The following is a 13863-nucleotide window of genomic DNA, read 5'->3' on the forward strand; positions in this document are numbered from 1 at the left end:
TGTATCCACAATTGGCACACCCTGGCATTCAGATAAGTCCCTTGTAACTGGTACTTCTAGTACCAAGGGCCCTGATGCCAAGGAAGGTCTCTAAGGGCTGCAGCATGTCTTATGCCACCCTAGAGACCCCTCACTCAGCACAGACACACTGCTTACAAGCCTGTGTGTGCTAGTGAGAACAAAATGAGTAAGTCGACATGGCACTCCCCTCAGGGTGCCATGCCAGCCTCTCACTGCCTATGCAGTATAGGTAAGACACCCCTCTAGCAGGCCTTACAGCCCTAAGGCAGGGTGCACTATACCATAGGTGAGGGTACCAGTGCATGAGCATGGTACCCCTACAGTGTCTAAACAAAACCTTAGACATTGTAAGTGCAGGGTAGCCATAAGAGTATATGGTCTGGGAGTCTGTCAAACACGAACTCCACAGCACCATAATGGCTACACTGAAAACTGGGAAGTTTGGTATCAAACTTCTCAGCACAATAAATGCACACTGATGCCAGTGTACATTTTATTGTAAAATACACCCCAGAGGGCACCTTAGAGGTGCCCCCTGAAACTTAACCGACTATCTGTGTAGGCTGACTAGTTTTAGCAGCCTGCCACAAACCGAGACATGTTGCTGGCCCCATGGGGAGAGTGCCTTTGTCACTCTGAGGCCAGTAACAAAGCCTGCACTGGGTGGAGATGCTAACACCTCCCCCAGGCAGGAATTGTCACACCTGGCGGTGAGCCTCAAAGGCTCACCTCCTTTGTGCCAACCCAGCAGGACACTCCAGCTAGTGGAGTTGCCCGCCCCCTCCGGCCAGGCCCCACTTTTGGCGGCAAGGCCGGAGAAGATAATGAGAAAAACAAGGAGGAGTCACTGGCCAGTCAGGACAGCCCCTAAGGTGTCCCGAGCTGAAGTGACTCTAACTTTTAGAAATCCTCCATCTTGCAGATGGAGGATTCCCCCAATAGGGTTAGGATTGTGACCCCCTCCCCTTGGGAGGAGGCACAAAGAGGGTGTACCCACCCTCAGGGCTAGTAGCCATTGGCTACTAACCCCCCAGACCTAAACACGCCCTTAAATTTAGTATTTAAGGGCTACCCTGAACCCTAGAAAATTAGATTCCTGCAACTACAAGAAGAAGGACTGCCCAGCTGAAAACCCCTGCAGCGGAAGACCAGAAGACGACAACTGCCTTGGCTCCAGAAACTCACCGGCCTGTCTCCTGCCTTCCAAAGATCCTGCTCCAGCGACGCCTTCCAAAGGGACCAGCGACCTCGACATCCTCTGAGGACTGCCCCTGCTTCGAAAAGACAAGAAACTCCCGAGGACAGCGGACCTGCTCCAAGAAAAGCTGCAACTTTGTTTCCAGCAGCTTTAAAGAACCCTGCAAGCTCCCCGCAAGAAGCGTGAGACTTGCAACACTGCACCCGGCGACCCCGACTCGGCTGGTGGCGATCCAACACCTCAGGAGGGACCCCAGGACTACTCTGATACTGTGAGTACCAAAACCTGTCCCCCCTGAGCCCCCACAGCGCCGCCTGCAGAGGGAATCCCGAGGCTTCCCCTGACCGCGACTCTTTGAACCTAAAGTCCCGACGCCTGGGAGAGACCCTGCACCCGCAGCCCCCAGGACCTGAAGGACCGGACTTTCACTGGAGAAGTGACCCCCAGGAGTCCCTCTCCCTTGCCCAAGTGGAGGTTTCCCCGAGGAATCCCCCCCTTGCCTGCCTGCCTGCAGCGCTGAAGAGATCCCGAGATCTCTCATAGACTAACATTGCGAACCCGACGCTTGTTTCTACACTGCACCCGGCCGCCCCCGCGCCGCTGAGGGTGAAATTTCTGTGTGGGCTTGTGTCCCCCCCGGTGCCCTACAAAACCCCCCTGGTCTGCCCTCCGAAGACGCGGGTACTTACCTGCAAGCAGACCGGAACCGGGGCACCCCCTTCTCTCCATTCTAGCCTATGTGTTTTGGGCACCACTTTGAACTCTGCACCTGACCGGCCCTGAGCTGCTGGTGTGGTGACTTTGGGGTTGATCTGAACCCCCAACGGTGGGCTACCTTGGACCAAGAACTGAGCCCTGTAAGTGTCTTACTTACCTGGTTAACCTAACAAATACTTACCTCCCCTAGGAACTGTGAAAATTGCACTAAGTGTCCACTTTTAAAACCGCTATTTGTGAATAACTTGAAAAGTATACATTCAATTTTGATGATTTGAAGTTCCTAAAGTACTTACCTGCAATACCTTTCGAATGAGATATTACATGTAGAATTTGAACCTGTGGTTCTTAAAATAAACTAAGAAAAGATATTTTTCTATAACAAAACCTATTGGCTGGATTTGTCTCTGAGTGTGTGTACCTCATTTATTGTCTATGTGTATGTACAACAAATGCTTAACACTACTCCTTGGATAAGCCTACTGCTCGACCACACTACCACAAAATAGAGCATTAGTATTATCTCTTTTTACCACTATTTTACCTCTAAGGGGAACCCTTGGACTCTGTGCATGCTATTCCTTACTTTGAAATAGCACATACAGAGCCAACTTCCTACAGTGTGCATTTATTGTGCTGAGAAGTTTGATACCAAACTTCCCAGTTTTCAGTGTAGCCATTATGGTGCTGTGGAGTTCGTGTTTGACAGACTCCCAGACCATATACTCTTATGGCTACCCTGCACTTACAATGTCTAAGGTTTTGTTTAGACACTGTAGGGGTACCATGCTCATGCACTGGTACCCTCACCTATGGTATAGTGCACCCTGCCTTAGGGCTGTAAGGCCTGCTAGAGGGGTGTCTTACCTATACTGCATAGGCAGTGAGAGGCTGGCATGGCACCCTGAGGGGAGTGCCATGTCGACTTACTCGTTTTGTCCTCACTAGCACACACAAGCTGGCAAGCAGTGTGTCTGTGCTGAGTGAGAGGTCTCCAGGGTGGCATAAGACATGCTGCAGCCCTTAGAGACCTTCCTTGGCATCAGGGCCCTTGGTACTAGAAGTACCAGTTACAAGGGACTTATCTGGATGCCAGGGTCTGCCAATTGTGGATACAAAAGTACAGGTTAGGGAAAGAACACTGGTGCTGGGGCCTGGTTAGCAGGCCTCAGCACACTTTCAATTGTAAACATAGCATCAGCAAAGGCAAAAAGTCAGGGGGCAACCATGCCAAGGAGGCATTTCCTTACACCAAACTTCCCAGTTTTCAGTGTAGCCATTATGGTGCTGTGGAGTTCGTGTAAAACAGACTCCCAGACCATATACTCTTATGGCTACCCTGCACTTACAATGTCTAAGGTTTTGCTTAGACACTGTAGGGGCACAGTGCTCATGCACTGGTACCCTCACCTATGGTATAGTGCACCCTGCCTTAGGGCTGTAAGGCCTGCTAGAGGGGTGTCTTACCTATACTGCATAGGCAGTGAGAGGCTGGCATGGCACCCTGAGGGGAGTGCCATGTCGACTTACTCATTTTGTTCTCACTAGCACACACAAGCTGGTAAGCAGTGTGTCTGTGCTGAGTGAGGGGTCTCTAGGGTGGCATAATACATGCTGCAGCCCTTAGAGACCTTCCCTGGCATCAGGGCCCTTGGTACCAGAGGTACCAGTTACAAGGGACTTATCTGGATGCCAGGGTGTGCCAATTGTGGAATCAAAAGTACAGGTTAGGGAAGGAACACTGGTGCTGGGGCCTGGTTAGAAGGCCTCAGCACACTTTCAATTCAAAACATAGCATCAGCAAGGGCAAAAAGTCCGGGGGTAACCAAGCCAAGGAGGCATTTCCTTACACAACCTCCCCCCCCCCCCCCCCCCCAAAACGAAAGAGGATGAGACTAACCTTTCCCAAGAGAGTCTTCATTTTCTAAGTGGAAGATCCTGGAAAGGCCATCTGCATTGGCATGGGCAGTCCCAGGTCTGTGTTACACTATTGTAAAGAAATGGCTCCCTGTTGCAGTTACCCCCCACTTTTTGCCTGATACTGATGCTGACTTGACTGAGAAGTGTGCTGGGACCCTGCTAATCAGGCCCCAGCACCAGTGTTCTTTCACCTAAAATGTACCGTTGTTTCCACAATTGGCACAACCCTGGCACCTAGGTAAGTCCCTTGTAACTGGTACCCCTGGTACCAAGGGCCCTGATGCCAGGGAAGGTCTCTAAGGGCTGCAGCATGTCTTATGCCACCCTAGGGACCCCTCACTCAGCACAGACACACTGCTTGCCAGCTTGTGTCTGCTGATGGGGAGAAAATGACTAAGTCGACATGGCACTCCCCTCAGGGTGCCATGCCAACCTCCCACTGCCTGTGGCATAGGTAAGTCACCCCTCTAGTAGGCCTTACAGCCCTAAGGCAGGGTGCACTATACCACAGGTGAGGGCATATGTGCATGAGCACTATGCCCCTACAGTGTCTAAGCAAAACCTTAGACATTGTAAGTGCAGGGTAGCCATAAGAGTATATGGGCTGGGAGTCTGTCAAAAACGAACTCCACAGCTCCATAATGGCTACACTGAATACTGGGAAGTTTGGTATCAAACTTCTCAGAATAATAAACCCACACTGATGCCAGTGTTGGATTTATTAAAAAATGCACACAGAGGGCATCTTAGAGATACCCCCTGTATTTTACCCAATTGTTCAGTGCAGGACTGACTGGTCTGTGCCAGCCTGCTGCTGAGAGACGAGTGTCTGACCTCACGCGGTGAGAGCCTTTGTGCTCTGAGGACAGAAACAAAGCCTGCTCTGGGTGGAGGTGCTTCACACCTCCCCCCTGCAGGAACTGTAACACCTAGCAGTGAGCTTCAAAGGCTCAAGCTTCGTGTTACAATGCCCCAGGGCACTCCAGCTAGTGGAGATGCCCGCCTCCTGGACCCAGCCCCCACTTTTGGCGGCAAGTCCAGGAGAGATAATGAGAAAAACAAGGAGGAGTCACTGGCCAGTCAGGACAGCCCCTAAGGTGTCCTGAGCTGAGGTGACTCTGACTTTTAGAAATCCTCCATCTTGTAGAAGGAGGATTCCCCCAATAGGGATAGGAATGTGACCCCCTCCCCTTGGGAGGAGGCACAAAGAGGGTGTACCCACCCTCAGGGCTAGTAGCCATTGGCTACTAACCCCCCAGACCTAAACACGCCCTTAAATTTAGTATTTAAGGGCTACCCTGAACCCTAGAAAATGAGATTCCTGCAACAACAAGAAGGACTGCCTAGCTGAAAACCCCTGCAGAGGAAGACCAGAAGACAACAACTGCCTTGGCTCCAGAAACTCACCGGCCTGTCTCCTGCCTTCCAAAGAACTCTGCTCCAGCGACGCCTTCCAAAGGGACCAGCGACCTCTGCATCCTCGGAGGACTGCCCTGCTTCGACGACGACAAGAAACTCCTGAGGACAGCGGACCTGCTCCAAAAAGACTGCAACTTATCCAAAGAAGCAACTTTAAAGAACCCTGCAATCTCCCCGCAAGAAGTGCGAGACTTGCAACACTGCACCTGGCGACCCCGACTCGGCTGGTGGAGAACCAACACCTCAGGGAGGACCCCCGGACTACTCTACGACTGTGAGTACCAAAACCTGTCCCCCCTGAGCCCCCACAGCGCCGCCTGCAGAGGGAATCCCGAGGCTTCCCCTGACCGCGACTCTCTGAAACCTAAGTCCCGACGCCTGGAAAAGACCCTGCACCCGCAGCCCCCAGGACCTGAAGGACCGGACTTTCACTGCAGAAGTGACCCCCAGGAGTCCCTCTCCCTTGCCCAAGTGGAGGTTTCCCCGAGGAAGCCCCCCCTTGCCTGCCTGCAGCGCTGAAGAGATCCCTTGATCTCTCATTGACTTACATTGTGAACCCGACGCTTGTTCTAACACTGCACCCGGCCGCCCCCGCGCCGCTGAGGGTGAAGTTTCTGTGTGGGCTTGTGTCCCCCCCGGTGCCCTACAAAACCCCCCTGGTCTGCCCTCCGAAGACGCGGGTACTTACCTGCAAGCAGACCGGAACCGGGGCACCCCATTCTCTCCATTCTAGCCTATGCGTTTTGGGCACCACTTTGAACTCTGCACCTGACCGGCCCTGAGCTGCTGGTGTGGTGACTTTGGGGTTGCTCTGAACCCCCAACGGTGGGCTACCTTGGACCAAGAACTGAACCCTGTAAGTGTCTTACTTACCTGGTAAAACTAACAAAAAACTTACCTCCCCCAGGAACTGTGAAAATTGCACTGTGTCCACTTTTAAAATAGCTATTTGTGAATAACTTGAAAAGTATACATGCAATTGAAATGATTCAAAGTTCCTAATGTACTTACCTGCAATACCTTTCAAACAAGATATTACATGTTAAATTTGAACCTGTGGTTCTTAAAATAAACTAAGAAAAGATATTTTTCTATAACAAAACCTATTGGCTGGATTTGTCTGAGTGTGTGTACCTCATTTATTGTCTATGTGTATGTACAACAAATGCTTAACACTACTCCTTGGATAAGCCTACTGCTCGACCACACTACCACAAAATAGAGCATTAGTATTATCTCTTTTTACCACTATTTTACCTCTAAGGGGAACCCTTGGACTCTGTGCATGCTATTCCTTACTTTGAAATAGCACATACAGAGCCAACTTCCTACAACTATAAAGTCCATTCCCTGTAGGGAGATGGACCACCTCAACAGTTTTGGATTTTCACCTTTCATTTGCATCAGCCATCTGAGAGGTCTGTGGTCAGTTTGAACTAGGAAGTGAGTACCAAAGAGGTATGGTCTCAACTTCTTCAGGGACCAAACCACAGCAAAGGCCTCCCTCTCAATGGCACTCCAACGCTGCTCCCTGGGGAGTAACCTCCTGCTAATGAAAGCAACAGGCTGGTCAAGGCCATCATCATTTGTTTGGGACAAAACTGCCCCTATCCCATGTTCAGAGGCATCTGTTTGCACAATGAATTGCTTGGAGTAATCTGGAGCTTTTAGAACTGGTGCTGTGCACATAGCTTGCTTCAGGGTGTCAAAGGCCTGTTGGCATTCTACAGTCCAGTTTACCTTCTTGGGTATTGTCTTGGAGGTGAGTTCTGTGAGGGCTGTCACAATGGATCCATATCCCTTCACAAACCTCCTATAGTACCCAGTCAAGCCAAGGAATGCCCTGACTTGAGTCTGGGTTTTTGGAGCTGCCCAGTCCAGAATAGTCTGGATCTTAGGCTGGAGTGGCTGAACTTGGCCTCCACCTACAAGGTGGCCCAAGTAAACCACAGTTCCCTGCCCTATCTGGCATTTGGATGCCTTGATAGAGAGGCCTGCAGATTGCAGGGCCTTCAAAACCTTATTCAGGTGGACCAGGTGATCCTGCCAGGTGGAGCTGAAGACAGCAATATCATCAAGATAAGCTGCACTACAGGATTCCAACCCAACAAGGACTTGATTCACCAACCTTTGGAAGGTGGCAGGGGCATTCTTTAAACCAAAGGGCATAACAGTGAACTGATAATGCCCATCAGGTGTGGAGAATGCTGTCTTTTCTTTTGCTCCAGGGGCCATTTTGATTTGCCAGTACCCTGCTGTTAAGTCAAAGGTACTTAAGAATTTGGCAGCCCCTAATTTGTCTATGAGCTCATCAGCTCTAGGAATGGGATGGGCATCTGTCTTGGTGACAGAGTTGAGACCTCTGTAGTCCACACAAAACCTCATCTCTCTCTTTCCATCTTTGGTGTGAGGTTTGGGGACTAAGACCACTGGGCTAGCCCAGGGGCTGTCAGAGTACTCAATTACTCCCAATTCCTGCATCTTGTGGACTTCTACCTTGATGCTTTCCTTAACTTGGTCAGACTGTCTAAATATTTTGTTTTTGACAGGCATGCTGTCTCCGGTGTCCACATCATGGGTACACAGGTGTGTCTGACCAGGGGTTAGGGAAAAGAGTTCAGCAAACTGCTGCAGGACCTTCCTACAGTCAGACTGCTGTTGGCTAGAGAGGGTGTCTGAGTAGATCACTCCATCTACTGAGCCATCTTTAGGGTTTGATGAGAGGAGATCAGGGAGAGGCTCACTCTCAGCTTCCTGGTCCTCATCTGTTACCATCAACAGATTTACATCAGCCCTGTCATGGAAGAGCTCAAGGCGGTTCACATGGATCACCCTCTTGGGGCTCCTGCTTGTGCCCAGGTCCACCAGGTAGGTGACCTGACTCTTCCTCTCTAGTACTGGGTAAGGGCCACTCCATTTGTCCTGAAGTGCCCTGGGAGCCACAGGCTCCAGAACCCAGACTTTCTGCCCTGGTTGAAATTCAACCAGTGCAGCCTTTTGGTCATACCACAACTTCTGGAGTTGTTGGCTGGCCTCAAGGTTTTTACTTGCCTTTTCCATGTACTCTGCCATCCTTGAGCGAAGGCCAAGTACATAGTCCACTATGTCTTGTTTAGGCTCATGAAGAGGTCTCTCCCAGCCTTCTTTAACAAGAGCAAGTGGTCCCCTTACAGGGTGGCCAAACAGAAGTTCAAAGGGTGAGAACCCTACTCCCTTCTGAGGCACCTCTCTGTAAGCGAAAAGCAGACATGGCAGGAGGACATCCCATCTCCTTTTGAGTTTTTCTGGGAGCCCCATGATCATGCCCTTTAATGTCTTGTTGAATCTCTCAACAAGGCCATTAGTTTGTGGATGATATGGTGTAGTGAACTTATAAGTCACTCCACACTCATTCCACATGTGTTTTAGGTATGCTGACATGAAGTTGGTACCTCTGTCAGACACCACCTCCTTAGGGAAGCCCACTCTGGTAAAGACACCAATGAGGGCCTTGGCTACTGCAGGGGCAGTAGTCGACCTAAGGGGAATAGCTTCAGGATACCTAGTAGCATGATCCACTACTACTAGGATGTACATATTTCCTGAGGCTGTGGGAGGTTCTAGTGGACAAACTATGTCCACACCCACTCTTTCAAAGGGGACCCCCACCACTGGAAGTGGAATGAGGGGGGTCTTTGGATGCCCACCTGTCTTACCACTGGCTTGACAGGTGGGGCAGGAGAGGCAAAACTCCTTAACCTTCTGGGACATATTGGGCCAGTAGAAGTGGTTGACTAACCTCTCCCACGTCTTGGTTTGTCCCAAATGCCCAGCAAGGGGAATATCATGGGCTAAGGTCAGGATAAACTCTCTGAAACTCTGAGGCACTACCACTCTCCTAGTGGCACCAGGTTTGGGATCTCTTGCCTCAGTGTACAGGAGTCCATCTTCCCAATAGACCCTATGTGTTCCATTATTCTTGCCTTTGGACTCTTCAGCAGCTTGCTGCCTAAGGCCTTCAAGAGAGGGACAGGTTTCTTGTCCCTTGCACAACTCTTCCCTTGAGGGTCCCCCTGGGCCTAAGAGCTCAACCTGATAAGGTTCCAGTTCCATAGGCTCAGTTCCCTCAGAGGGCAGAGCTTCTTCCTGAGAAGAGAGGTTCTCTTTTTGGTGTTGTGTTGCAGCTGGTTTCCCAGCTGACTTTCCTTTCCTCTTGGTAGGCTGGGCCATTTTTCCAGACTCCAGCTCTACTTTTTCACCCTGTGCCTTGCACTGTGCCCTAGTCTTGACACACACCAGTTCAGGGATACCCAGCATGGCTGCATGGGTTTTTAGTTCTACCTCAGCCCATGCTGAGGACTCCAGGTCGTTTCCAAGCAAACAGTCTACTGGGATATTTGAGGAGACCACCACCTGTTTCAGGCCATTGACCCCTCCCCACTCTAAAGTTACCATTGCCATGGGATGTACTTTAGTTTGATTGTCAGCATTGGTGACTGGATAGGTTTGTCCAGTCAGGTATTGGCCAGGGGAAACCAGTGTTCGATGGCATCTGTCGCTGTAGATACACATGTTGTGCATAGCCCGCCATCTGGTGTTGGGTCGGAGTGTTACAAGTTGTTTTTCTTCGAAGAAGTCTTTCGAGTCACGGGACCGAGGGACTCCTCCTCCTTGTCTCCATTGCGCATGGGCGTCGACTCCATCTTCGATTGTTTTCTTTCCGCCATCGGGTTCGGACGTGTTCCTTTCGCTCCGGGTTTCGGAACGGAAAGTTAGCTAAATATCGGAAAAATTACGTCGGTATTGTTGCGTTCGGGATCGGCTTAGATAGAATCGACACCGAATCGAAAAGTGAAGAGCTCCGGTACCCTTCGGGGTAGTTTTCGATCCCCCGTCGGGGCCTGGTCGGCCCGACCGCGTGTAAAACAACGCTGATGGAACGGACCCCGTTCCGTTTCTGTCCTAAATGCCACAACAAATACCCGTATACAGACCAACATTTGGTCTGTAACCTGTGCCTGTCGCCTGAGCACAGTGAAGAGACTTGCGAGGCCTGTCGTGCGTTCCGGTCCCGAAAAACACTCCGTGACTGTCGAGCCAGAAGACTGTAGATGGCGTCCACGCCGACAGCTCACCGAGAGTTCGAGGAACAAGAGGAAGAAGAAACCTTCTCGATCCATGAATCGGACTCCGAGGAATTCGACGACCAAAAAACTGTGAGTAAGACGTCGAAGCCAGCACACAAGAAAAGTGACAAGGCCCAGGGGACGCCACTGCCACCAGGCCATGGCTCGACCCATAAATTCGGTGACCGACCATCGGCACCGAAAAAGGCCGAAATAGTGCCGAGATCGTCCGACTCGGTCGAGACACCGGCACGCAGCCTTCTCGGGACCGAGAAAGTGCTGCTGAAAAAGATCGACGCCGAGATAGCGGAACCGAAACTGCTCGACGCAGAGACAGCGGCACCGAGGAAGATCGACGCCGAGAGGGTTCGACTTCGAAAAAGAAGGTGGTCACCTCGGAGCCGAAAAAGAGTACAGACAGGGTTTCGGTGCCAAAACGACCGCAACCGACCCAACTACCGGTTCCTATTCAGAGGAGCAATCACTGTCCTCTCAGATGCGAAAGCATAGATTTGAGGAAGAGTTGCAATCCACCGAAGTGGACCACACTCAGAAACGTATTTTTATACAGGAAGGAACAGGGAAAATAAGCACCCTTCTACCCTATTAGGAGAAAAAGGAGACTGGAGTTTCAGTCAGACCAAGTACCACAAACAAAAATGGTGAAAAAGGTAACTCCGCCACCCTCTCATCCACCTGTAACTAACGTTTCACCGGCACAAAGTCCATCACATTCCCCGGCTCACACCACCATGAGGTGACCAGGACCAAGACGCTTGGGACTTATACGACGCCCCAGTGTCGGACAACAGTCCAGAGGCGTATCCTACAAAGCCCTCACCACCGGAAGATAGCACAGCATACTCGCAAGTGGTGGCTAGACAGCAGAGTTCCACAACGTGTCCCTACACTCGGAACCAGTCGAGGATGGCTTCTTATTCAACACCCTCTCCTCCACCCATAGCTCCTACCAAAGCCTGCCTATGCTCCCAGGAATGCTTCGGCACGCAAAGGAAATCTTCAAGGAGCCGGTCAAGAGTAGAGCAATAACACCAAGAGTGGAAAAGAAATATAAAGCACCTCCCACAGACCCTGTTTTCATCACCTCACAGCTGCCAACAGATTCCGTCGTAGTAGGAGCAGCTCGCAAGAGAGCCAACTCCCACACATCTGAGGATGCACCACCCCCAGATAAAGAGAGCCGCAAGTTCGATGCAGCCGGAAAGAGAGTCGCAGTACAAGCTGCAAACCAGTGGCGCACCGCTAACTCTCAAGCACTACTTGCGCGCTATGACAGAGCCCATTGGGACGAGATGCAACACCTCATTGAGCATCGTCCCAAAGAGCTACAAAAAAGGGCGAAACAGGTGGTTGAGGAAGGACAGAACATATCTAATAATCAGATACGCTCCTCTATGGATGCAGCGGACACAGCTGCAAGAACAATTAACACATCTGTGACTATAAGAAGGCACGCATGGCTACGAACGTCTGGTTTTAAACCAGAGATACAGCAGGCAGTGCTCAATATGCCATTCAATGAGAAACAACTGTTCGGACCAGAAGTGGACACGGCAATTGAGAAACTCAAAAAGCACACTGACACTGCTAAAGCCATGGGCACACTCTACTCCCCGCAGAGCAGAGGCACTTACAGCACCTTCTGCAAGACAACCTTTAGAGGGGGGTTTCGGGGTCAGGCCACACAAGCCAGCACCTCACAGACAACACCGTCCAGCTACCAGGGACAGTACCAGAGGGGAGGCTTTCGGGGCCAATACAGAGGACAGTTCCCTAGGAATAGGGGAAAATTTCAAAGCCCCAAAACCCCTACAACCAAACAGTGACTCACATGTCACTCATCCCCTCCACACAACACCAGTGGGGGGAAGAATAGGTCAGTATTACCAAGCATGGGAGGAAATAACTACAGACACTTGGGTCTTAGCAATTATCCAACATGGTTATTGCATAGAATTTCTACAAATCCCTCCAAACATACCACCAAAAGCACAGAATTTATCAAAACAACATTCAGACCTTCTGGAAATAGAAGTTCAAGCATTATTGCAATAGAACTAGTACCAAGGACACAAATAAACACAGGAGTTTATTCACTGTACTTCCTAATACCAAAAAAGGACAAAACACTGAGACTAAACCTAGACCTCAGAACACTAAACACCTACATCAAATCAGAACACTTTCACATGGTCACGCTACAAGAAGTGTTACCATTGCTAAAGCAACAGGACTACATGACAACCTTAGATCTCAAAGACGCGTATTTCCACATACCAATACATCAGTCGCACAGGAAATACCTCAGGTTTGTATTCAAAGTAATACATTACCAATTCAAAGTATTGCCGTTTGGTTTAACAACCGCACCAAGAGTCTTTACAAAATGTCTAGCAGTAGTGGCTGCACACATCAGAAGGCAGCAAATACACGTATTCCTGTATCTAGACGACTGGCTAATCAAGACCAACTCACTGACAAGATGCTCACACCACACAAATCAGGTCATACAAAACCTCTACAAACTCGGTTTCACCATCAACTATGCAAAATCACACATTATGCTGTGCAAAGTACAACAATACCTAGGAGCCATAATAGACACAACAAAAGGATTAGCCACTCCAAGTCCACAAAGAATTCAAAATTTCAACAAAATCATACAACGCATGTATCCAACACAGAGAATACAGGCAAAAATGATATTACAACTCCTAGGCATGATGTCCTCATGCATAGCCATTGTCCCGAACGCAAGACTGCACATGAGGCCCTTACAACAGTGCCTAGCATCACAATGGTCACAAGCACAGGGTCACCTTGTAGATCTGGTGTTGATAGACCGCCAAACATACCTCTCGCTTCTATGGTGGAACAGTATAAATTTAAACAAAGGGCGGCCTTTCCAAGACCCAGTGCCACAATACGTAATAACAGATGCTTCCATGACGGGGTGGGGAGCACACCTCGATCAACACAGCATACAAGGACAATGGGACGTACATCAAACAAAACTGCACATAAATCACCTAGAACTGCTAGCAGTTTTTCAAGCACTAAAAGTATTCCAACCAATCATAACTCACAAATACATTCTTGTCAAAACAGACAACATGACAACAATGTATTATCTAAACAAACGGGGGGGGCACACTCAACGCAGCTGAGCCTTCTAGCACAAAAGATATGGCGATGGGCAATTCACAACCACATTCGCCTAATAGCACAGTTTATTCCAGGGATCCAGAATCAACTTGCAGGCAATCTCTCTCGATCACCAACAAGTCCACGAATGGGAAATTCACCCCCAAATTCTAAACACTTACTTCAAACTCTGGGGAACACCTCAAATAGACTTATTTGCAACAAAAGAGAACGCAAAATGCCAAAACTTCGCATCCAGATACCCACACAGGCAGTCCCAAGGCAATGCCCTATGGATAAACTGGTCAGGGATATTTG

At 49.9% G+C, this 13863-nt stretch overlaps 1 protein-coding gene across 6 annotated transcripts in view; it reads left to right on the top strand.

The window, feature by feature from the left end:
- UBAP2 (ubiquitin associated protein 2) overlaps positions 1-13863 on the top strand; it is a 1102091-nt gene that overhangs the window by 495512 nt on the left and 592716 nt on the right. The gene's annotated exons all lie outside the window — the stretch shown is intronic.

The sequence above is a fragment of the Pleurodeles waltl genome, chromosome 1_1 (assembly GCF_031143425.1).
Source record: "Pleurodeles waltl isolate 20211129_DDA chromosome 1_1, aPleWal1.hap1.20221129, whole genome shotgun sequence".
Classification (NCBI taxonomy): domain Eukaryota; kingdom Metazoa; phylum Chordata; class Amphibia; order Caudata; family Salamandridae; genus Pleurodeles; species Pleurodeles waltl.